Genomic DNA, 22,791 nt, shown 5'->3' on the forward strand with positions numbered 1-22,791 from the left:
CATCTTACTATTATTAGTTTTAATGAAAACAGTGATAAAAATGAAAGAAAATCCTGTCATTATAAACATGTCAAATTATACCCAACTTATGAGTGTTAAAGGTTTTTTTTCTCTTTTCTTCTTTAACCTGTTATTTTAAAGGTGTGGGATTTCGTCCTTGGATGTTACTGGAGAAGTTTAGAGAATGAAGTCTTGTTTTTCTGATATCACTTGTTTAAAGAGGACAAACCCAATCTTGATCTTGAAATCAACTTATATATAATGTTTTTCCATTCTTGAATTTTACTAGAGAAGAGCTAGACCACTTAGCTCTTTTATGTGTATGGTAGTTCTAATTAAATACCAATTTAATTTATTTTTATTTATTATTATTATTTTAAAAAGATTTTATTTATTCATGAGAGAGACACAGAGGCAGAGGGAGAAGCTGGCTCCATGCAGGGAGCCCAATGTGAGACTTGATCCTAGGACTCCGGGATCACACCCTGACCCAAAGGCAGACACCCACTGAGCCACCCAGGCATCCCTAAACACCAATTTTATTTTATTTTTAAACTTTTTTTTTTTAAAGATTTTATTTGCTTATTCATGAGAGACATAGAGAGAGAGAGAGAGAGAGAGAGAGAGAGAGAGAGAGAGGCAGAAACACAGGCAGAGGGAGAAGTAGGCTCCATGCAGGGAGCCCGACGCGGGACTCAATCCCTGGTCCCCAGGATCAGGCCCTGGACTGAAGGCGACACTAAACCGCTGAGCCACCTGGGCTGCCCCCTAAACACCAATTTAATTTAATTTAATTTAATTTAAATTTTTATTTTATTTATTTTATTTTATTTATTTTTTCAATTTCTTTTTTCTTTTTTTTTTAAAAATTTATTTATTCATGAGAGACACACAGAGAGAGAGAGAGAAAGAGAGAGGCAGGCATAGACACACACAGGCAGAGGGAGAAGCAGGCTCCATTCCATGCAGGGAGCCTGATGTGGGACTCGATCCCAGGTCTCCAGGACCACACTCGGGACTGAAGGTGGCGCTAAGCCACTGAGCCACCCGGGCTGCCCTAAACACCAATTTTAAAGGTTCTGTCTTTCATAAGCCTACCTAATACTTACTGAGTATTACTTGATATTGCGAGAACTATCTTGTAAAGTAATATGTCATTTTGCATTTGAGGACCCAAAGAATCTGAGGTCAAGTAACTTATACAAGTTCTCATGGATGAAGTTAAGGAGGGCTTACCATTCTTGGCCTGCAAAAGATACCTAAGCTGCCAATTGCAGTATAAGTATGAAGATAATTATCATTCTTTGTAACTGACTCTTTATTGCCACAAATAGATCATTCTATTTTAAGAGACATTCATGTACTGTTTTAGAAGTCTTTTTAGAGCTTGTATTGAATGGTCTTTAAAATCTCAGAATTATTTCTAACACTTTATTAATAACTTAGCAATATAATATGGCTTTGTCCTTTAAAACAAAATCTGGAGTAAATATTTTCATTTTCTTGTTGTATGAAAAAAGACTATTTGTACGTCATCTTTTTTAAAAAGGCAAGAAATTCTCTCTCCAAACCACATTAGAACCCTTGCCAACTTGGTACAGGGCCCTTACCAGAGTAATGATGTAAGAATTTGAAAGAGTACATAGTGCAGCTGCCAAAACTCACACTGTTTAGTATCAACACCGTCTGTCTGTAAGAGTCCGCAGCTCAGTATTTTTTTCTGTATGCACCAAAGTATTATCACATATATTTATCTCTTTGGGGTGGGGAAATAAAGAGTTATTGTTTGATAAACTCAGTGGTTTTGAGGTAATGATGCTCTTTTGCCTCTCATGTACTTCATGAGAGGTACTTAATGAGGGAGTGCATCTGTACCCCTCAGACTAACTCCCAAGTATTCTTCCAAAATGTGACACAGAGGGGCAATACACATCTTGCCTAGTTTATATTTTGCAAGGAAACCCTTCCTTTGCATGATTCTCTATTCAGGAAGACCCATGTGCTACATTCCGTCCATTTGCCAAGTCTTGGACTCTTATCTAAAAATACAGTATTTGAGTATGCAATTACACATGCACATAGTGGCAGCACATACTTTTTCCTGGCCTCTCCTAGAGAAAGCTCAAAGCCGGAGGAGCAAATCCAGATGTTCTTCTGTCTGGCATCCTCAGTTCTGAATTTTAGATGGCAAGTCTTCATTTGGAAGTGTACCAAGCTTACTCAGCACTTGCTTTTGCTAACCATCACATTTTTATGACCAAAGATTCTGGAGTTTGCCTCCTTTACTGAGCAGAAAGAATACCATATCAAAGCTGCCTATGAAGTGACTGCCCGTCATTTGAGAGAAATATTTGTTGCTTCAGCAGGCACGCAGAAGAGGCTAGCCTTGCTATGGGAATAATTCTGAGATGAGAGCAGGTGCAACTGCAGCTGCAGCTTCTTAACCAAATCTGGCCTCATTTAATTTTTAAATAGTCTCAAACATTTGGCATCAACATAAGTGAACCATTATGAGCTCTCTGGCACCTAACATAGTACCTTGCACAAGAGGGGAGGTGCTCACTGACTATATCTAATAACCATTTATTGAACACCTTTCATGTGTACCAGGTTATGTACTAAAGGCTGGTGATGAATAAGATCTTTTTTCAAAACACCTGTAGCCTCGTAGGCATAGACTCTTAAGTAGATAAATTACAGTTCATCAATTTTATTTGTTGTTGATGCCATTTAGTGTTTTGTTCACTTATTTAATTTTGTTCACTTCGTAAGTTAGCTACAGAAACCAATCCATAGGATTGACTTCATGACCTTCTAAGAATAAGTATAGAATTTCCCTTCTAATTCTAAAGTATGCTTACTTGCTTGCATTTTTCCCTTTAGATCCCTCTCCTGACTTGTCCAGGGATGAAGATTTGTGGGGTATGAAAAGAAAATGCTAGTATAGTACAGAAAGACATTTTTTTTTCTTAAGATTTTTAAATTTATTTCTTCATGAGAGACACAGAGACAGAGGCAGAGACATAGGCAGAGGGAGAAGCAGGCACCCACAGGGAGCCTGATGCGGGACTTGATCCTGGAACCCCAGGATCATGCCCTAAGCCAAAAGACACTCAACCACTGAGCCTTCGTATCCCAGAAAGACATTTTTTTTAAAGATTTTATTTATTTATTCATGAGAGACACAGAAAGAGAAGGCAGAGACATAGGCAGAGGGAGAAGCAGGCTCCTCACAGGGAGCCCGATGTGGGACTCGATCCTGGAACTCCAGGATCAGACCCTGAGCCCAAGGCAGTTGCTCAACCGCTGAGCCACCCAGGCATCCCCAGAAAGACATTTCTAAGAAGGCTTACAAAGTTCGTTATTCTGTTCTACGTGATGTTTCCTTTGTATAAAAATGATGTGCAGTTGCATCAGTCCTTCTAGTTGTGTTGGTTATCAGGTAAGACTAGGAAAAATGATTTCTTTCTTTCTGTGGAAAATAGCCTGCCTTCATCTGAATTTTTGCATAATTAGGGCAGAACCAGAAAGCACTTTTTTTTCCATAATTATTTCTGGATGGATGAGGTCACATTTATTTAGTAATGATGAAGTTTCTCTGTTTTAACTTCTTTTTCTTTTAGCCTCCCCCCCACATACACACACAATTTTTGAGGTTAAGAGTATTTCCATTGGGCTTCTCTTAACCATAAAAAGAATATTAAATTACTTTCATCCAAACTAAATTTCTCACTTCATGATGGACACCAGTCTCAGACAAAACGTGTACTATTAAAATAAGAAAAGGTAATACGTATATAGTACTTATGTTCCAGATTTTATTTTTAGGGCTTTGTATATAAAGTACTTAAAAGAAGGGTTGTCTAATCTTCATGACAACCCAGTAAGATAGCTACTTACTATTTTTCCCATTTTACAGATGAAAACAGAAAGGTGGGGCATGCCTGGGTGACTCTATTGGTTAAGCATCTGACTCTTGATCTCAGCTCAGGTCATGAGTTCAAACCCTGCACTGGGTTCCACACTGGGTATGGAGTATGGAACCTACTTAAGAAAGAGAGAGAGAGAAAGGAAGGAAGGAAATAAAGAAAGGAAAAGGAAAGAAAATAGGAAGCTATAGTGAGGTAAATACCTTGCCCAATATCATAGCTAATAAGTAGCAGAGTTAGAAGTTGAATTCAGGAGTTCCAAACCCATTGTGTTCTTAATCAGTGCACTGTGTCACTGATTCAGCTTGACACTGAATGATACAGAATTCCCTAAAAGTAGAGGAGGATAATATCTACATATCTACCATTTGATTTCTTCCTGTATAGCTAGGCATTATACATGCCATTTTACTTCTTTTTAATCTTATAGATGTGTGTATTGGTTCCATTTTATAGGTAATATCTGTTCACATTTATGGAGTACTTCCTGTGGATCAGGCATTGTGATAAGTAGTTTACTTGTGTTACCATTAATTGTTCACAGTAGTTCTGTTAAGTAATTACTATTATTCTCAAAGGTGGAGAAGGTCACTTGACTTGGAGTCAGATAGCTAAGGAAGACAGAATTAGGATCCGAATATAGGTTTGCCTGACTCCAGACCCCCAAGCTCTTAACCATCATGTAATATTTGGTGAGAAGCAGTACTGAGGTAGATATTCTAGTGATGAGGTAAATCTCAGAGGGCAAAGCCCAGCTCCCAATCTTGTTTCTCATCCTTAATCCTCATATAGTTTGCTGATTAGTTGTGACCCTTGCTTTTCTTACTTTTTGATGTTGTCATCATACAGAAACTTGATATATGTATCAGAGATGGCCTTCTTGTCTGAAAACAGATGATTCTTGTCTAATTGATGTTTATTTAAGCCTTTGATTTTTTTCTTTAATTCTATTTGCTGGGACTCAACACTCTACAGATTTCTATCTTCACAGAGATTTCTGAAAGTTATAGTGGGGAATTTTTTTTTTATATAGCGGGGAGATTTTAAACATCTCTGAGGTTCTAGCTTTGAAATACTGTACTTTATCTTTATCTTGCCTCCTTACGATTGTAAATCTATTTTCCTTGCCACCTAAGATATGATTGGTGTTGAACATTTTCATTTTAAATTATTCTTTTATGTGGAACCTTTATGTTCTCACTTCTTACTCCCTCTCTCAGGAGTAGAGTTGTGAGGTTTCATTTTTTATTCTGTGTACTACTTCTCACATTTTAAGTGATTTTTCAATAATATTTTAGGGCAAGCTTTAAAAAAACCTATGACATTGATGGAGGAAAATGTTAAGTAGCATGACAAGTAATAAGGTAAGATATTTGGGGCCATGCAGAATGTTGTTGCCCTATTGATCAGATTGTATTTAGCCATATTCATTTTACCGTTTGGTAAAATAGCAAGAGACATTGTTCAGAGGTTGAATAGAGCAGAGTTAAACCAAACCAAATATAACAAAACAATCTTAGTCTCCCCTTTGCATTTTTAAAAAAATTGTGGTAAAAAACACATAAAATTTACCATCTTAACCTTTTTAAAATGTACAGTTCAGTAGTGTTAGGTATATTTATAATGTTAATCAATAGCATGTAAGAACTTTGTCATCTTGGGGGCACCTGGGTGGCTCAGTTGGTTAAGGGTCTACCTTTGGCTTGGGTCATGATCCTGAGTCTCGAGATCAAGCCCCCATGTTGGGCTCCCTGCCCAGCAGAGTCTGTTTTTCCCTCTCCTGCTGCCCTTCCCCTGCTCATGTTCTCTCTCCCACTCACTCTCAAATAAATAAAATCTGAAAAAGAAAGGAGGAGGAGGAGGAGAAGAGAAGAAGAAGAAGAACTTTTTCATCTTGGAAAATGGAAACCCTGTACCCATTAAACAACTCCCCATTTTCCCTTCTTCCAGCCCCTGGTCACCACTATTCCACTTTCTGTTTCTATGAATTTGACTACTTTAGATAACCCATATAAGTGGAATCATACAGTATTTGTCTTTTTGTGACTGGCTTATTTCACTTAGCATAATGTCCTCCAGGTTCATCCATGTTATAGCAAGTGACATCTATGTTGCCACCACTGTGGTCAAAACCATCATCTTTTTAATTTGAATGACTGCAACAGCCCACATGGCCCCTTTGCCTCTAGTCTCACCCACCTCGAATTCATCTTCCACCCAGTGTCTAAATGCAAATTTGACTTTACTTGAGAACTTGATGCCCTGACTCTTTAGAATGCTTTAACCTGACATGGCTTTTACTGTTTGGCCCTAATAAACTATTTCCTAAGCTACATCATTTCCTAATAGCTCCCAAACTAGATACACTCTCTGCTTCATCCATTCTGAATTTTTTCCTTGATCATGCTGTTTTATATTCTCAGACAGTATTTATTGACAGTGAATCATGAATGAATCATGACTTTTACTGAAGCTTACTATGCTTGTCTGCTGCCTCTGCATGGAACTAACTTGGAGACTTAATGTCAGAATGTAATAATTTAGCAATAAAATACAGACTTCCAGTTCTTTTTTTTTTTTAATATATATTTTTAAAGATTTTATTTATTCATGAGAGATAGAGAGAGAGAGAGGCGCAGAGACACAGGCAGAGTTGGAGAAGCAGGCTCCATGCAGGGAGCCTGACGTGGGACTCGATCCTGGGACTCCAGGATCAGGCCCTGGGCTGAAGGCAGGCGCTAAACCGCTGAGCCACCTGGGCTGCCCAGAGACTTCCAGTTCTTAGAGCTTTTCTCAACTAAAAATAGTCTGATCTGAAAACAAGATACTTAAGAAATATGCTGACCAAATTCCTGTGAAAGGGAAAAAAATGATAGGGAATTTTTTTTTTAAGTCTTCGTTTCACTTGGCCCTTTAATAAAGAATACATTAAAGGTCTCTCTCTTTCTCTCTCACTGTAATTTAATTAAGTGTTTATTGAGGGCCTGCTATGTACTTAACCTATGAGTCAACAAAGTAAAGTCTGCCAGAGAAGTTTGGACATCTTGAGCAGCTATACATATTTCAGTAATTACCCAGTTCAGATAACTTTTTTGGTTTCTCAAGCAGCAGTATTTCCTGACTGTTTGATGGAAAGTAATTAGTGTTTGGAGTTCACATACCCATCATAAAACCAAGTATGTTGTATGTTCTTCTTCTTTTTTAAAAAAAAGCTATTTAGGTTGAGGACAAACTAGCACATTAGACTCTCAAATGGGACTGAAGTAACCCTCTTTATACAAGTTGAGTGAATTACTGCATAGGGTTGGAATGAGTTTCACAGCTTGATCTTGACAAAGGAAATCTCTCCCTGCCTTATCAGACTTCTCTGTTCCCCTGGAGCTCCAGCCACATTGCATATATGGTTTCTTGAATATATGATTTGGTCTCTTCTGGCAGTACTCTTGCCCTTACTATTTCTTGTGCCTGAAAAGCTCCTTATCTTTTTCTTTTCTATAAATTCTATGTATCTTTCAGGTCTCATCTCAGGTGTTCCTCCTCCAAGTTGTCTTCCCCTTACCAGGTTAAGTGCTTTTACTTTGGACTTCCTTAATCCTGGGCTTTTCTTTATCATAGCACTTAGAACACTATATGTAGAACACCATATGTTATATGTGTAAGGTGTGTCCCTACTACGAGACTGTGATCTCCTTATGAGGTTTAAGGCATTTTTGTGCTTGGCTTGCTGCCACATAGGTGCTCAGTGATTCTTTGAATGAATTATATTGTTATTGAATGATTTTAAAAAGTGTGACTGAAGGAATAACAAAAGACTAATCCCAAACCTACTAAGAACCCAAGTGATTTCTAATTATGTTTTGGTCAGTGCAGTCCTTGTTCCTATATAGGCCTTATCCATCAGCAAACTTTGACATCTGTCTGACTCTTAGAAAAAAAGAAACCTCTCTAAAGGGAAGAGAACTAACAATAATTGAATACTACTCTGTGTTGGGCACTTTGTCATTTAAAACTCTCATTTAGGGGAACGCCTGGGTGGCTCAGCAGTTTAGCACCTGCCTTCAGCCCAGGGCATGATCCTGGAGTCCTGAGATCCAGTCCTGTGTCTGGCTCCGTGTGGAGCCGCCTTCTCCCTCTGTGTCTCTCTCTCTCTGTCTCTCATGAATAAATAAAATAAAATCTTTAAAAAAAATAAATAAAACTCTCATTTAAGAACTGCTGGGTGGCTCAGTTAATTGAGCATCTGCCTTTGGCTCATCAGGTCATGATCCTAGGATTTTTTTTTTTTTTAAAGAAAAGGAAAGGTAATTATAAATGTTTAAGAACCACTTTATTTTTTTTAATAATAAATTTATTTTTTATTGGTGTTCAATTTGCCAACATACAGAATAACACCCAGTGCTCATCCCATCAAGTGCCCCCCTCAGTGCCTGTCACCCATTCACCCTCACCCCCCAGAACTACTTTATTTAATTAATTTTAAAATTTTTATGTATTTGAGAGATTAAGAGCGAGCACATTGGGGGTAGGGGGAGGAGGAAAAGCAAGCTTCCAGCTGAGCAGGGACCTGAGCCCCCACCCAACTCAGGGCTTGATCCCAGGACCCTGGGATTATGACCTGAGCCAAAAGCAAATGCTTAACTGACTGAGCTACCCAGGCACCCCTAGGAACTATTTTAAGGCAGAATGAATGCTTTAATGTAACATTTATGATAATTTTGCTCTACCATTTACTAAGGGCTTTCACATTCACCTGTGATAATGTAGAGATGCATTTCTTTTTAAGATATTATAAATTCTAGGCCCCTGGGTGGCTCAGTCAGTTAGGTGTCTGCCGTTGGCTCGGGTCATGATCCCAAGGTACTGGGATCGAGTACCCCATCTGGCTCTCAGGAAGTCCACTTCTTCCTCTACCCCTCCCCCCCACTTGTGCTCCCACTCTCTCTCAAATAAATAAAATCTTTTAAAAACTGCTTCTCCTTTTACCTGTGTCTCTGTCCACCACCCCCACCCCACCCCCGTCTCTCGTGAATAAATAAATTTAAAAAAAAAGTCTGACCTCTTACATTGAGCTGATCAGTTTTTATTTCTGGAGGATGAAGTTACTGTGACAGTTTCCTATGTGGTACAGTTATGTGCAGGAAACTGGGAGCATTATTTTCTGTTAAGGAGAAATCCTTCTTGTAAGACTCAAGTTAAGCAGGATTTCCAGGGGAAGTTACAAAGAAATTAAAAATGATAGTTTTGTTATTTTGTGGAAAGTGAAGGTTTTTTTCTTCTGTCAATATTTGAATTCCTCTTGACTGTAGGTACTTGGGTAAACATCACTATGTGCTGGTGTGAAGCCAAGTGAGTAGAATCTATTCAATTGGATAATATGACTTTGGTTGTTTTGTTTTGTTTTGTTTTGTTTTGTTTTTCCCTCTCAAAGAATTTTGATTTTTAAATTGATCACTCAGTACAGTGTCATTTTCTTTTTTAGTCATGGCCTGAGATATATGATATTTCAACAGTTAGGGCAAATGTTACATTTTTTTCTTTAAGATTTTATTTACTTATGAGAAACAGAGAGAGAGAGTCAGAAGAGAGAGAGAGTCCGAAACATAGAGGGAGAAGCAGGCTTCATGCAGGGAGCCAGATGTGGGATTCAATTCTGGGACTCTGGGATCACACCCTGGGCCAAAGGCAGACACTCAACCACTGAGCCACCCAGGCATCCCCAAATGTTACATTTTAAAGGGCCAGATTGTGAAGGATTCTAAAGGCAAGCTTTTTTGAGGAAAGAACTCTTACTAACAACTGCATTAAAGTACCTGAAATAAAGTTGTCATTCCATAAATATTTTTTGAATAAATTATATTCTTGGTGATCTTCTTGTCTTGGTAAGAATTTATAGAATTTTCTGTTACATTTGGGACACGAAAAATATATTTCCATATTTATATTTTTGCTCCTAAAATATGAAAATAATTTCAGTATGAAAACAATGTTTTTTTTGTCCATCTCAATTTATCAATACATTTTTCCATTTCATTTTTATCTCAAAGGTGGAACTGATTCTTGATTCATGGCATTGTTTTCAAGTAACAAAACACATCCATGAGATTGAGCATTTTTTTGTTTTGTTTTGAATTGATTTGTTTTCGTGTGTGTGACTTTTGGAACCTGATGATAAACTTCCCTGTGTCCTGTTGGAAGGTTTTTAAGATTTCTGTCAGTTGCTCATCATGTTTAGGGATGTCTATTTCATTTACTATGGAGAGCCTTCTAGTTTCTTCCCCTATTTGAAGTTTTCCTTGAAAACTCTCTTCTCAGGAGGCCTGGGTGGCTCAGCGGTTGAGCGCCTGCCTTTGACTCATGGCATGATCCTGGAGTTCCGGGATCGAGTCCCACATCAGGCTTCCTGAATGGAGCATGCTTCTCCCTCTGCCTATGTCTCTGCCTCTCTCTGTGTGTCTCTGTCATGAATAAATAAATGAATCTTTAAAAAAAATAAAAATAAAACTCTCTTCTCTTGGGGCACCTGGGTGGTTCAGCTGACTTCAGCTTGGGTCATGATCTCAAGGGCTTTTTTTTTTTTTTTTTTTTTGATCTCAAGGTCTTGAGATCAAGCTCTGAATTGGGCTCCTTGCTCAGTGGGGAGTATGCTGGAGATTCTCTCTCTCTCTCTCTCTCTCTCTCCCACTCTCCCACTCCCTTTACCCCTTCCCCCACTCAAGCATGCACTTTCTCTCACAATAAATTATAAATCTTAAAAAACCTTTCCTTTCATTATTGAACAAACTTTATTGTATTTGGGTGGCAGCTAACTATGTATAGCACATTCTCAGTATTTGTGAGCTCAGGGTGAGACAAGTGGTATCAGTCTCTGTTGGCAAGAGTGTAAATTAGACCAAAAAAAAATCAGAAATGTGTACAGTGATATTTGTATAAATATGTTTGCTACAGGGACGCCTGAGTGGCTCAGCAGTTTAGTGCCTGCCTTTGGCCCAGGGCGTGATCCTGGCATCCCAGGATCACATCCCACATCAGGCTCCCTGCATGGAGCCTGCTTCTCCCTCTGCCTGTGTCTCTGCCTCTTTTTCTCTCTCTCTCTCTGCGTCTCTCATGAGTTAATAAATAAAATCTTTAAAAAAAAACCAAAACACATTTTTTTTAAGATTTTGTTTATTTATTCATGAGAGACACAGAGAGACAGAGACACAGGCAGTGGGAGAAGCAGGTTCCATGCAAGGAGCCCGATGTGGGGGGTTCGATCCCGGGACTCCCAAGATCATGCACTGGGCCGAAGGCAGACACTAAACTGCTGAGCCACTCAGGGATCCCTTAGAAAAAAAAAATGTTTGCTACAGGATTTATGATAAAGAATAAGTGGAAGCTACCTGGATATCTAAAAAGTCATTTTATTTATTTATTTATTCATGAGAGAGAGAGAGAGAGAGAGAGAGACAGGCAGAGGGAGAAGCAGGCTCCATGCAGGGATCCCAATGTGGGACCTGATCCTGGGACTCTGGGATCACGCCCTGAGCCAAAGGCAGACGCTTAACCACTGAGCCACCCAGGCTTCCCTACAAAGTCATTTTAATGACTTCATACGAATACTTACATGTGAACAAATCAGAATCAGAAAACTATAGAGAATTGATTTCATTTCATATGAGCTATATCAATATATTAATAAGGATTTTCTCTGTGGGTAGAATTGTGGATGACAAGTTTTCATTTCCTTTTTCTTTATTATGTAGATTTTTATATAGATCACATATGTATAATGACAGAAAAACTACTAGTGTCTTTAAAAAATCACTAATATGTTAAATAACTACAAAATAAGACTAGAAGGCATTTACTAAATATTGACAATGGTTTTCTTTAGATAGATTATGAATGACTTTTTTAGGTTCATAGTTTTTATGCTTCCCAGTCTACCTGCAGTAAACATACTGTTTTTATAAGATGAAAAATAAGTTATTTTATAAAGTATATCACTGCAGTCAGCTAGGAATTTGCCTTCAGAGAAGTTTCTTTATGAGACTTTTGTAATAATCTTTAGAGGAAAGACATGCTTTCTTTGCCTTTTTTGATGGCTGTGGTAAACTTGAGATCCTGAATTTTTTTTTTTAAGATTTTATTTATTTATTTGACAGAGAGCATAAGCACGGGGGAGCAGCATGCAGAGGAGAGGCAGGAGCAGACTCTCAGCTGATCAGGGAGCTTGATGGAAGGCTTGATCCTAGGACTCTGGGATCATGATCTCAGCTGAAGGCAGATGCTTAACCTACTGACCCACTCAGACACCCCAAGATTCTGAGTCTTTTTTTTTTTTTTTTAGATTCTGAGTCTTTTAAATATGTTTCTTCTATACAATTTCTGATTAAATTAGCTGAAGTAGTAATACTACTAGTGATAAAGTGTCTTACCCTTTGAAATCTGTGACCCTCATTTCACTATAGATATAGTGAATCAACTTCACTATATGCCAGCTTCAAAGTATTTTTCTTCTATACTTTTGCTATCTTGTGTTTAGCATATGCAGCCAGGAGCTCTTTAATAATCAGAAGTAGTATTTCATCTATAAATGGCTTATTCTGCTTAGCTGTTAACAAAGATTTTAGATACATTTAAGTCTTTGAAATCTGTTATTTTAAAAAACTAGGGTTATTCTCAAAAAGATGAATATTAAAGCAGGATGAATAATAGTAATATCTATTTGTAAAACCGTAGCTACTATTTGTCAAGCATCTGTGGTGTTTTAGGCACTAAATCAGACACTGACAAACATAACTTTCACAACAGCTCTGTGAAAGTTGTATTACTTTCCCCTTTTTCCCCTGTAGAGGGAGGTACCTGTGGTTCAGAGAGAGATTTGTCTAGGGTCGCACAGTCAGCAAGTGCTCAAGCTGAGACTAGATTCAAGTCTGTGACTACAGTGCCCAAGGATAGGACTTTTTGTCTTGTTTCCTAGTGTGTATCTAGTTCCTAGAACAGGAGTTGTCATGTACTAACCACTCAACCTATATCCTTCAAATGAATGAGCTGTATACCTAGAAGCTTCTAAGTGGCCAAGCAAAAGAAATTGTTCTTTTCTAGTAATACAGAATTTATATAGAGAAATGAACCTGACAAAATATAATGCTATTAGCCAAGTGGAGGTACTTATACCAAAATCTGGGTCATAATAACAGATGATCAGATTTGGATCCTCTTTTTTAATATAACTTTCCTAATTTGTTCTGAGTACATCTACCAGATCTCTTTTTCACATGTTTTGATATTGAACAAAGAAAAAGCAAAAGACACATGATACCGAATCTTTACCAATGAAAAAAATGTAGGTAGATATTGTTTTGATATTGAACAAAGAAAAAGCAAAAAAGACACATGATACCGAATCTTTACCAATGAAAAAAATGTAGGTAGAAACTCAGGTTCTGTAAATACCAAGAGACTAGATTGGGAATTTCCTGATTGGAACATTGGGAACCTCAGGTTTTGTGGAAATAACATTCTACCATTGTGGTATGTGGATATACTTTATTTCATTGGAAACAGCAACTTCTTTTTATAGGTCTGTGACAGTGAATACTAAATTCCAATTAGAAGAAAGGTTAATATTTAGGCTCCTTGTAAGCATAAGTGGTTCTAGTTTTTAAGATGAATGATTACAGAAGCCTAGTTGTGACTCTAGCCTTATCTTCTCTTCATATTTATTGTGCATGTATCAAATATTCTTGGTTGCTAAACACTAGCTGAGTCATGGTTGAGTACTCTGAGTACACTAGCTATGTAATCATGATGGTCAAAGCACGGGCCATTGAAGGAATGGTAAATGTTACAAACATAATATTAGGGAAAGGGGTGAAGGCAATATATATCATATTTAATGCTCCAGTGTATCATGATCTCCTGGAATGTCTTGCCTATACCCTTTCACTGTCTCCCCTGCAGAAATTATCTTGTTCTTAATCATCCATTAAAAGGAGACAGTTTGGGATCCCTGGGTGGTGCAGCGGTTTGGCGCCTGCCTTTGGTCCGGGGCGCGATCCTGGAGACCCTGGATCGAATCCCATGTCGAGCTCCTTGCATGGAGCCTGCTTCTCCCTCTGCCTGTGTCTCTGCCTCTCTCTCTCTCTCTCTCTCTCTCTGTGTGTGTAACTATCATGAATAAATAAATAAAATCTTTAAAAAAAAAAAAGGAGACAGTTTTTGCATGAGATATGGTTTACCACAGATCTGAGTAATGGTCATTTTAAACCAGCCTGTGTGTTTCAAGGTATTTCATTTCCTTAATGGTTAAAAACCATTAGGATCTTGTAGTTTAATGTAACTCTTCACTTGAATCAAACACACCTGAGAGTGCATTCCTCCTGTTCTTATGGACTGTGTTAGTTCAGCTTCAACAGATGGCTGGGCACTTTCCCAAAAATCACTGGATTCATTCTGAAAGTTTCTTAGATCCCTGCCACTTTTTAAATGATAGAGCTTCTAGCCATGGTCTTCTTAGTGTATAGTCAGCCTCACAAGGGCAGCTAATATATCTATTTTGTTCATCACTCAACCTAGGTCTAACACGGTGTATGATACATATTGGGAAGTTAATATTTGTTAGATGAATGACTAGAAAAAGAAGGCTCTGTTGATCAGCATTTAGTAAGAACTCAAAAACACTGCCTGCTAAGGAACTTTTCCTTTGGTTACCTTTTGTCATTTCTTTGTGTATGTTAATGGCGTCCATGGAAATCTTTGCAATCCAATTTATCTATCTTTATTTAGCTATCTTTCTTGTCTGTCTTATCTATCTGCTTTAAGCAATCTTATAAAACCTTTTATGGTAACAGAGGCTTTGCTAGACTGAATTTGAATACACTCTTGTAAGTATAAATTTCTCACCTCTCAGTACTATCTATCCATTAGCCTCTAGTATGAATTTTTTTTTTAATTTTTAAAAGATTTTATTTATTTATTCATGAGAGAGACACAGAGGCAGAGACATAGGCAGAGGGAGAAGCAGGTTCCCTTGGGGAGCCTGATGCAGGACTCCATCCCAGGGTCCTGGGATCCCAGGATCATGACCTGAGCAGAAGGCAGACTCTCAACCACTGAGCCACCCAGGTGCTCCTGGTTTGGTGTTTTTTTTTTTTCCCCCACTACTCATAACAAGGGCTTAGAGATGACTTTTTAAAAGTCACCTAGCTTGATAATGGCTCAGGTGAGATTTGATATCCTCTATCTAATCCAGCCCATTTCTGGGAGGTAAATCTACCTTTTCAGATGTCTTAACTATACCTCACTATCTCCCTTATAGTTCTTGTTCTTGTTTTTCTTCTCCTCCTTCTTCTTAATCTACTACTCTCTATTCTAATGTGTCATGTCCAACATTTTTATTTGGCATTAAGAAACACTATTTCTAGTTCAACTGGATTATTTTCAACTTTAAAATGAGTCTACAGATGTAGTAGGATTACCCAAGAAATCTTTTTATGGCTTTGATTTTAAAAAGATATGAATTTTCTTTCCCTTACCTGCAGGAGACTGTTTTCTCAATGAGAGGCAGTAGTTTAGAACTTCCATATTTTTGTTTTAATCACCAAGAAGGATGAGTGGAAATCTTACTCCAAAAAGAAGTATTATTTCTTAATTTAAGAAAATGTTTCTTATGTATTTAATATCATCAAATTAGTATCAATATTAAATTATATCTTATAATATTAAAATCTGAGGTTCCAGGGGATCCCTGGGTGGCGCAGCAGTTTGGCGCCTGCCTTTGGCCCAGGGCCCGATTCTGGAGACCCGGGATCGAATCCCACATCAGGCTCCTGGCATGGAGCCTGCTTCTCCCTCTGCCTGTGTCTCTGCCTCTCTCTCTCTCTCTGTGTGACTATCATAAATAAATAAAAATTTAAAAAAATTTAAAAAAAATCTGAGGTTCCAGATAGTTATCCTGTATTTATTCAACCATTTTATTATTTATGCTTCTTTTTTAAAAAAGATTTGTTTATTTTAGAGAGAATGCAGGGGTGGGGAGGGGCAGAGGTAGAGGGAGAGAGAGACTATTAAGCAAACTCTGCACTAAACCTGGAGCCAATGCAGGGCACAATCTCACAAACCTGAGATTATGACCTGAGCCAAAACCTACAGTTGGATGCTTAACTGAGCCACTCAAGTGCCCCTAATATTTGTTTCTGGGACTTGAAATTCTTTGCACAGTGTTGACAGCTTTTATCTTCATGCTTATTTTAATTAAAATTTATTTTTAAAAATATTTTATTTATTCATGAGAGATACAGAGAGATATAGAGGCAGCGACACAGGCAGAGGGAAAAGCAGGCTCCATGCAGGGAGCCCAGTGTGGATCCCAGGACTCCAGAATCATGCCCTGAGCTAAAGGCAGACGCATAATCGCTAAGCTACCTGGGCATCCTATATTCTTTTTTTTTTTTTAAAGATTTAATTTATTTATTCATGACAGACACACACACAGAGAGAGAGGCAGAGACACAGGCAGAGGGAGAAGCAGGATCCATGCAGGAAGCCCAACGTGGGACTCAGTCCCTGGTCCCCAGGATCAGGTCCTGGGTTGAAGGCGGCGCTAAACCGCTGAGCCACCAGGGCTGCCCGGGCATCCTAGATTCTAATTAAAATTTAAACCGATAATGGCCTGTGCCATAAATCAGCCTAGAGCCCTTCTACTTCCATTCATGTTTGGGAAGAGCCAGACAATCAACTGGATCTCAGGACCTAACTATGTGTTCACAGAATTGACATTTTTATGAGTGGTTTCCATGTGCCAGGATGTTCAAGATATTTTATGTATGATCCTTGAACTTTAAAACGATTGGCAGGAAGGCTTTAATATTCATATCTTATCCATGAAGAGTCTGAGACAAAGAGAGGAATTGACTTATTTAGGATCCTATAGTAAATAAGTATCAGAGCTAGGATTCCGACCTACCCATGTTCACTTGACACTAAAACCCATGATTCTTGCATCTTAGCAGGCATAGTATATATTGAGAATGACATCAGAATTTAAGAACTTCATATCCATGTTTGTCATGTCCAATTTATTTGATGGTAGATTTGAAAGGTAAGACATGGTCATGATGGAATCACTTGGATTTTTTTTTTTTTAAAACCGCTAAAGCCTTGGAGAGACACCATTCATTATATCTGGTCTTGACCAGATACCTAGTTCACAATAATTAGAAGCAATAAGGCATCGGATGTTTTACCAGTTCGTTATTATTATACTGAGTTATTTAAATATTCCTTGAAGGGGATCCCTGGATGGCTCAGAGTTAAGCATCTGCCTTTGGCCCAGGGCGTAGTCCTGGAGTCCTGGGGTCGAGTCCCACATCAGGCTCCCTGCATGGAGCCTGCTTCTCTCTCTGCCTGTGTCTCTGCCTCTCTGTCTCTGTGTCTCTCATGAATAAATAAAATCTTTAAAAAAAAAATATTCCTTGAAAAAAAGCCTCAGTTTAATACTTGAAAAAAAGATTTCTATCTACAGTTTTTCTCTGTGCTTTAGTCATTTCAGCAAGGGAGAATGAGGTTATCATTGCATTTCTAAAATAACCTTTTCCATTTCCTGTCTTGTTTTTTTAAAATAGTTTAGACACACATGAAAGAGAGGAGGCAGAGACCTAGGCAGAGGGAGAAGCAGGCTTCTCACAGGAAGCCCCATGTGGGACTCGATTTTACTTTTTAGCTATAGAATACTCCTTCTATATAAAACCTAAGCCTAGATAAATACAAGACTCTGAACACACAGGGACCATGCTTGTTATTTGAGCCAAGTAAGACATGAGATTGTTGTAGTAAAAAGGCCAGGATACATGGAGCAGCATTGTCACATTTTGGCTGGGGAAAGCTGTCTGGCATACAAATATTTCCATTTTATTCCAGTTGATTTACTGAGTGGCCAGTGTTAGTATTTTAGGATACCTGTTTATAATAGTTTGCTTCGTGTGTTTAATAGTATCTGTCTATCTATAGGGAGTCACATGAAGATTTAGGGGGGAAATATAATAATAAATAATAGGTACCCTTTTTAAAATTCCCACTGCATGCCTAGCACCTTACTCTGGATGCTCTATGTACTTCATTGTCCTTCCATATATCATGTAGGTTGGCTATCCATTTTGTAGAGAAGGATACTAAATCTCAGAGAGGTGGATTAATTTGCCTAATATTTTCTAGCTAGTAGGGTAGATACTGGTAATCAAACCCAGGTCTGACTGACTTCAAGCCCCTTGTTCTTTGCTGTTTCATTTGTCCATGACAGTAATGTAAAGGAGACCATGGAATTATTTGCTTCATATGTTTAGGAAGAACTTTTTGCCCTTAATTTTTATTTTTTGTTTTTTAAGTATACTCCAAGCTGTCCAATATGGGGCTTGAACTCACAACCCTGAGATCAAGACCTGAGCTGATATCAAGGGTTAGATGCTTAACTGACTGAGCCACTTAGGTGCCCTCTAGGAAGAACTTTTTGTTAATAAGTACTATTCTGGAACATTTTAATTACTTTGGCCACTCTTGTCTGCCTCTACTGCCTTAATGTTCTTCATAACCTCTTTACTATGGACCAAGAAAAAAAGAAACCTTTGGTTTCAAAATGCTTTTTTAGACATACCTCAGGTATCATGGTGCTAGCTGCCTTGTTATACTTGTCATTATATTTTTTACTTAGAGATAAATTTCTTTCATGTCCAGCTGGATATATAGTTGAAGATAGGTGTTGTGGATTGAGCATAGTCTAGATCATTGCTGTCCAGTAGTACTTTTTGATAGAAATATCCTGTATCTGTGTTGTCCAGTATGTAGTTACACGGGGCTGTTGAGTGTAATGAAACGTGGCTAGTGTGACTGAAGAAATGAATTTTTGGGGGCAGCCCGGGTGGCTCAGCGGTTTAGCGCCACCTGCAGCCCAGGGCGTGATCTTGGAGACCCAGGATCGAGTCCTACGTCGGGCTTCCTGCATGGAGCCTGCTTCTCCCTCTGCCTGTGTCTCTGAACACCCCCCCGCCCGAATAAATAAATAAATAAATAAATCTTTTTAAAAAAATGAATATTTTATTTAATTTTGATTAATTTTAATTCAAATAAAAATAGCCCATAGAGCTGGTGGCTAATGTATTGGACAGCAACACAGCTTGAGGTCGTAACTAATGCTTGTGCTTAGTGGGTAATGATAGAATTTGAAGAGATCCAGTAATTGGTAGTTTAAAAGTTGCTGATTTGTTTTCCAGCAGCATTAAATTTAGCGGGCGTTCGTCTTAAAGCCATGGGACCAAACAGAATAGAATAATTTGTGTTTCCAAAGCACCTTTTGATCATTCATGATCTCATTTAATGAATATTTCCGGTATGATATCATTTAGGATTTGGATCTGCTAATGGATCACAGAAGAAACCCAGAAGAACAAAATCATTTACAACTTCCTTGTGCAGGGTCTCCTCCTGTTGAAATGGACACCATTCTGGTGTGTGGTGCTCAGGTTGCACCATGAGGGTCTGGACAGGAGCCTGTGCTCATTGATTAAGATTAGAGAATTAGGTCTCTCCCCTCACCTAGAATTCCATTAATTTTATTTTTTGATTCTAAAGAGAGAGAAGTAGAGGCAATTTCTAAATTTAGCCAGAGAACTACAATAATTTGATAACCAACAAAAGAAAATAAAGTTTTCCATTCTAATATGCCAAAATAAGTCCTTAGGGCATTGATTTTAGTTCTTTGTTTTGCAAAATCCAACTCAGAACTCAGAAATGTTCTGTGTAAGATTAGTTTTTAAATTGATATATATCTTCTGAAGAAACTTTTTATTGAATTACAGATTTCATATATTTTAAAGAAAAATTTGCTTCCCTGGAGTCTTGGAACATTTGGTTTCATTTTGGTCTTGTGAAATAATTTGTAAAAGATACTACTTTTATTATATGTCAGTTGTGTCACTAAGCATATTTTTTCTCTGACATTTTATTTGTAAAATATTCTTCTCCTTTCTATCAAAGCTTACAACTAATAAACTTTGGATGCTTTTGATTTTTCTAACTGTGCCAGGGCATTGAATGAAGTTCCCTATAGTGAGAAAAGAGAGCACATGGGACTCGTGACTTTATGTACTCCAACAATAGAGCTTTTATGACATTGGAGGTGGTTAAAAAAGCTAGAAGTAGGTCTTAAACATGGCATCTCTGTGTTGCCTTTTTTTTTTTTTTTTTTTGTATTCTCAGAGCTGCCAGGAGTGCATCGGGCCTGTAATTTCCTGTTCTCTGAATCCCCCATCTTTCTGCAGCTCCAAGCTTTGTGTCCCACAGCCTGTGACTCTGTGCTAACAAATCGCTATTGTCCAGTGGGGCGAATGGTGGCTGGAACTAAAGAATTGCTGTCTGGTTTCTATTCAAATCCAGGTAGTGAGATATATGAATGGACTTTTCGAATCGTCATGTGAATAATGTCTGCTCGGCATGAAGGCTCAGAGCCACATTGGAAAGATTAACTCCTAGGCTGACCACTAACATCCTTTGTGGTAGGAGGTAGAAACATTCCCAAGTATCATTTTATTCACACTTAATTTTCCATTTTATCCTCTAAAAGCAGGGTTAACCATTCAGTTATTTGGCTACTTTTCTCCCAAGTTTTAGTGTTTCTGTTGATAATATGGAAGTTTAGGGAAATGCTAAGTTGTTTTTCACCTAGAACACTGTATTATTTTCTGTTAAAAGTTTTCTACCTTACATTAATTACGGCATAAAGTTCTCTTTATAGTATTCGTACAAAAATGAGAAATAAAGAGCTGTTTTTTCTAGGAAACCAACCCTTGAAAATGCTTTTTAACCAATGAAGGGAAAAAAAAATATATATATATACATATATATTTAGTGCATTTTACTTATCTGCATTTTCCCCCAAAAGTCCAAATTTATACAAAGAAAAAGAAACAACTTCAAATGCAGCATATTAACCAAACAAGCCTTATTCAAATTAGGAACCAGTTTTAACATTTATAAGTATAGCAGAATCAGGATTTTTTAAAAATCAGATTTGGAAGCCAGACTCTAAGTTATAATTCTCATTTATCCTTTGAATATTATTATTTTATCTTTGTCTTGTATACCTGAAAAAATGTCGATAGGATAGATAGAAGGGCCCTGCTTTTTTTTTTGCACTCCTTCCATATCGCAGGTACCATGGAACGGAGAGCCTTTTATGTTTCTTTTTGTCTTAAACTCAGACAGCTTTGTAAGCAGTAGTGTGTAGATTACAAGAGTTAGACAAAAGCAGGCGCGACTGAGAAGAGTTGGGGGGGGGGAGCTTGGGGCACTTCCTGTCACTCAACACATTCCAGATCACTAAAAAATTTCCACACCCTCTGCATTCCCTCTTGCCCACCCCAGATCCCAGTATTTTCTGATTCCATATGTTGTGGTATTTATCACACTTCTATCATTGGGCTCTGGCAAGACTGCTTCAGAGGAGATGCATTCCTTTAGATTGCACAAAGCATAGCTGGGAAAATGGCTGGCAGTTTCAGAATCTAGTCACGATCGCATGCATGAACACCTCACACATCCATGCCCCTTTCCCCCCCTTCCTGCCCCTGCAGCTGGCTGACCTGTCTCACCCACTGCTGGCCTATCGAACGGCCAGGACTGTCTGGTTTGGCTCATGCCTTTGTCCATGTCTGGCTTAGTTCCTCTCTGTCTACGCTTGCCACTACCCCCACCGCCCCAGGCAGCGCAAGTGTTTGGCCACACAAAACTACAGATAGAAAAGGTGGTTAAAAACTTCAAACTTTTTTTCTCCAACAGTTTATTCTTTTGTGAATTTCTCCCTTTTTTTAACTACTCTGTTTTAAGAAAGCAAATACGAAATTAATTATCTAAAGGCAAAGAATGCAAAACAACCTTTGTGTTCCTTATAATAACTGACTTCATAACTCTCTCCAGCTGCGTTATGGGGTGTGTATAAAAAGCTTCTGTTCTGAGAACAAAGGAGCACGTGCAGAAATGAGTCTAAAAAACTCCACTGACAGTATTTCACTACACAAATTACTTAAAAGATTTTAGTTAAGCTTCTCAACAGATTCAATGTTAAAATGGTTTTTAGTTTAAAAAAAATGAAAGTGCTTACCCAGTAAAAGAACCGAAGTAGTCCTGAACTGTTACGTAAGACTTTTTACAGTTGGATCTTTGTCAAAAGGGGGTAGGGGTGATGGGAGAAAGCAGCAACAACAATCAAAAAAGTTCGAGCTGCTGAGGCTAGAGGACAACTTCTGTGTTTCCAGATAGGATTCTTGCTGTAGAAATGGAACTTCCAGCCAGCACAGCATCCTGTCCCGGTAGAGAAATGAGTTTGTCAGTAAAAAAAATTAAATACTGGAACCCAGGCTAGACGAGGTATTGAACTGCGCCAGATTTCCTTGCAGCCCTGTCTGCTCAGCTCGCATTGAACTATATATGACCCAGATGATGGACAGAAGCACATTCAGTCATGTGCACTCTGGAAGAAAGCGGATTTGCTGGTCCCTGGCAGTGCAGGGGTTTGTCTTCTGATTGGGCTGTGCCCTGATCAGTGAAATGTGAAGCCCTCACCATTCAGAGGCCGTAATTCAGGACTGGCAGTTTGAGTGTCTGGCTGCCTCTAGTTACTGAGAGAGACTTTGAAGGTGTTGCTTTTGTTTGGTGGCATTACCTACCCAGAGGTTGCTTTACACCTATGTACTAGTGTCAGTAGCAATGCTAGTCTTTCTGAAATGCAAGAAGGCAGCCAACTTTGCCTGAACCCTGTCATCTTATTGTTGATGAACTTGGCTCTAACTTAAACCAATTATTTGCTGATAGAATTGTGATCCTGACCAAG

The 22,791-nt window shown here is 38.3% G+C and overlaps 1 protein-coding gene and 1 long non-coding RNA gene across 2 annotated transcripts in view; one reads left to right on the plus strand and one right to left on the minus strand.

The window, feature by feature from the left end:
• Positions 1-22,341, minus strand: part of LOC129514952 (uncharacterized) — a 33,568-nt gene extending 11,227 nt beyond the window's left edge. Inside the window, exon 1 of the long non-coding RNA XR_008665511.1 lies at positions 22,063-22,341. This is a non-coding gene — a long non-coding RNA (uncharacterized LOC129514952). The remainder of the gene's footprint in view (positions 1-22,062) is intronic.
• NR6A1 (nuclear receptor subfamily 6 group A member 1) overlaps positions 1-22,791 on the plus strand; it is a 218,932-nt gene that overhangs the window by 86,039 nt on the left and 110,102 nt on the right. The window lies entirely within an intron of this gene.

Source organism: Nyctereutes procyonoides, unplaced genomic scaffold (genome assembly GCF_905146905.1).
Source record: "Nyctereutes procyonoides isolate TBG_1078 unplaced genomic scaffold, NYPRO_anot_genome, whole genome shotgun sequence".
Classification (NCBI taxonomy): domain Eukaryota; kingdom Metazoa; phylum Chordata; class Mammalia; order Carnivora; family Canidae; genus Nyctereutes; species Nyctereutes procyonoides.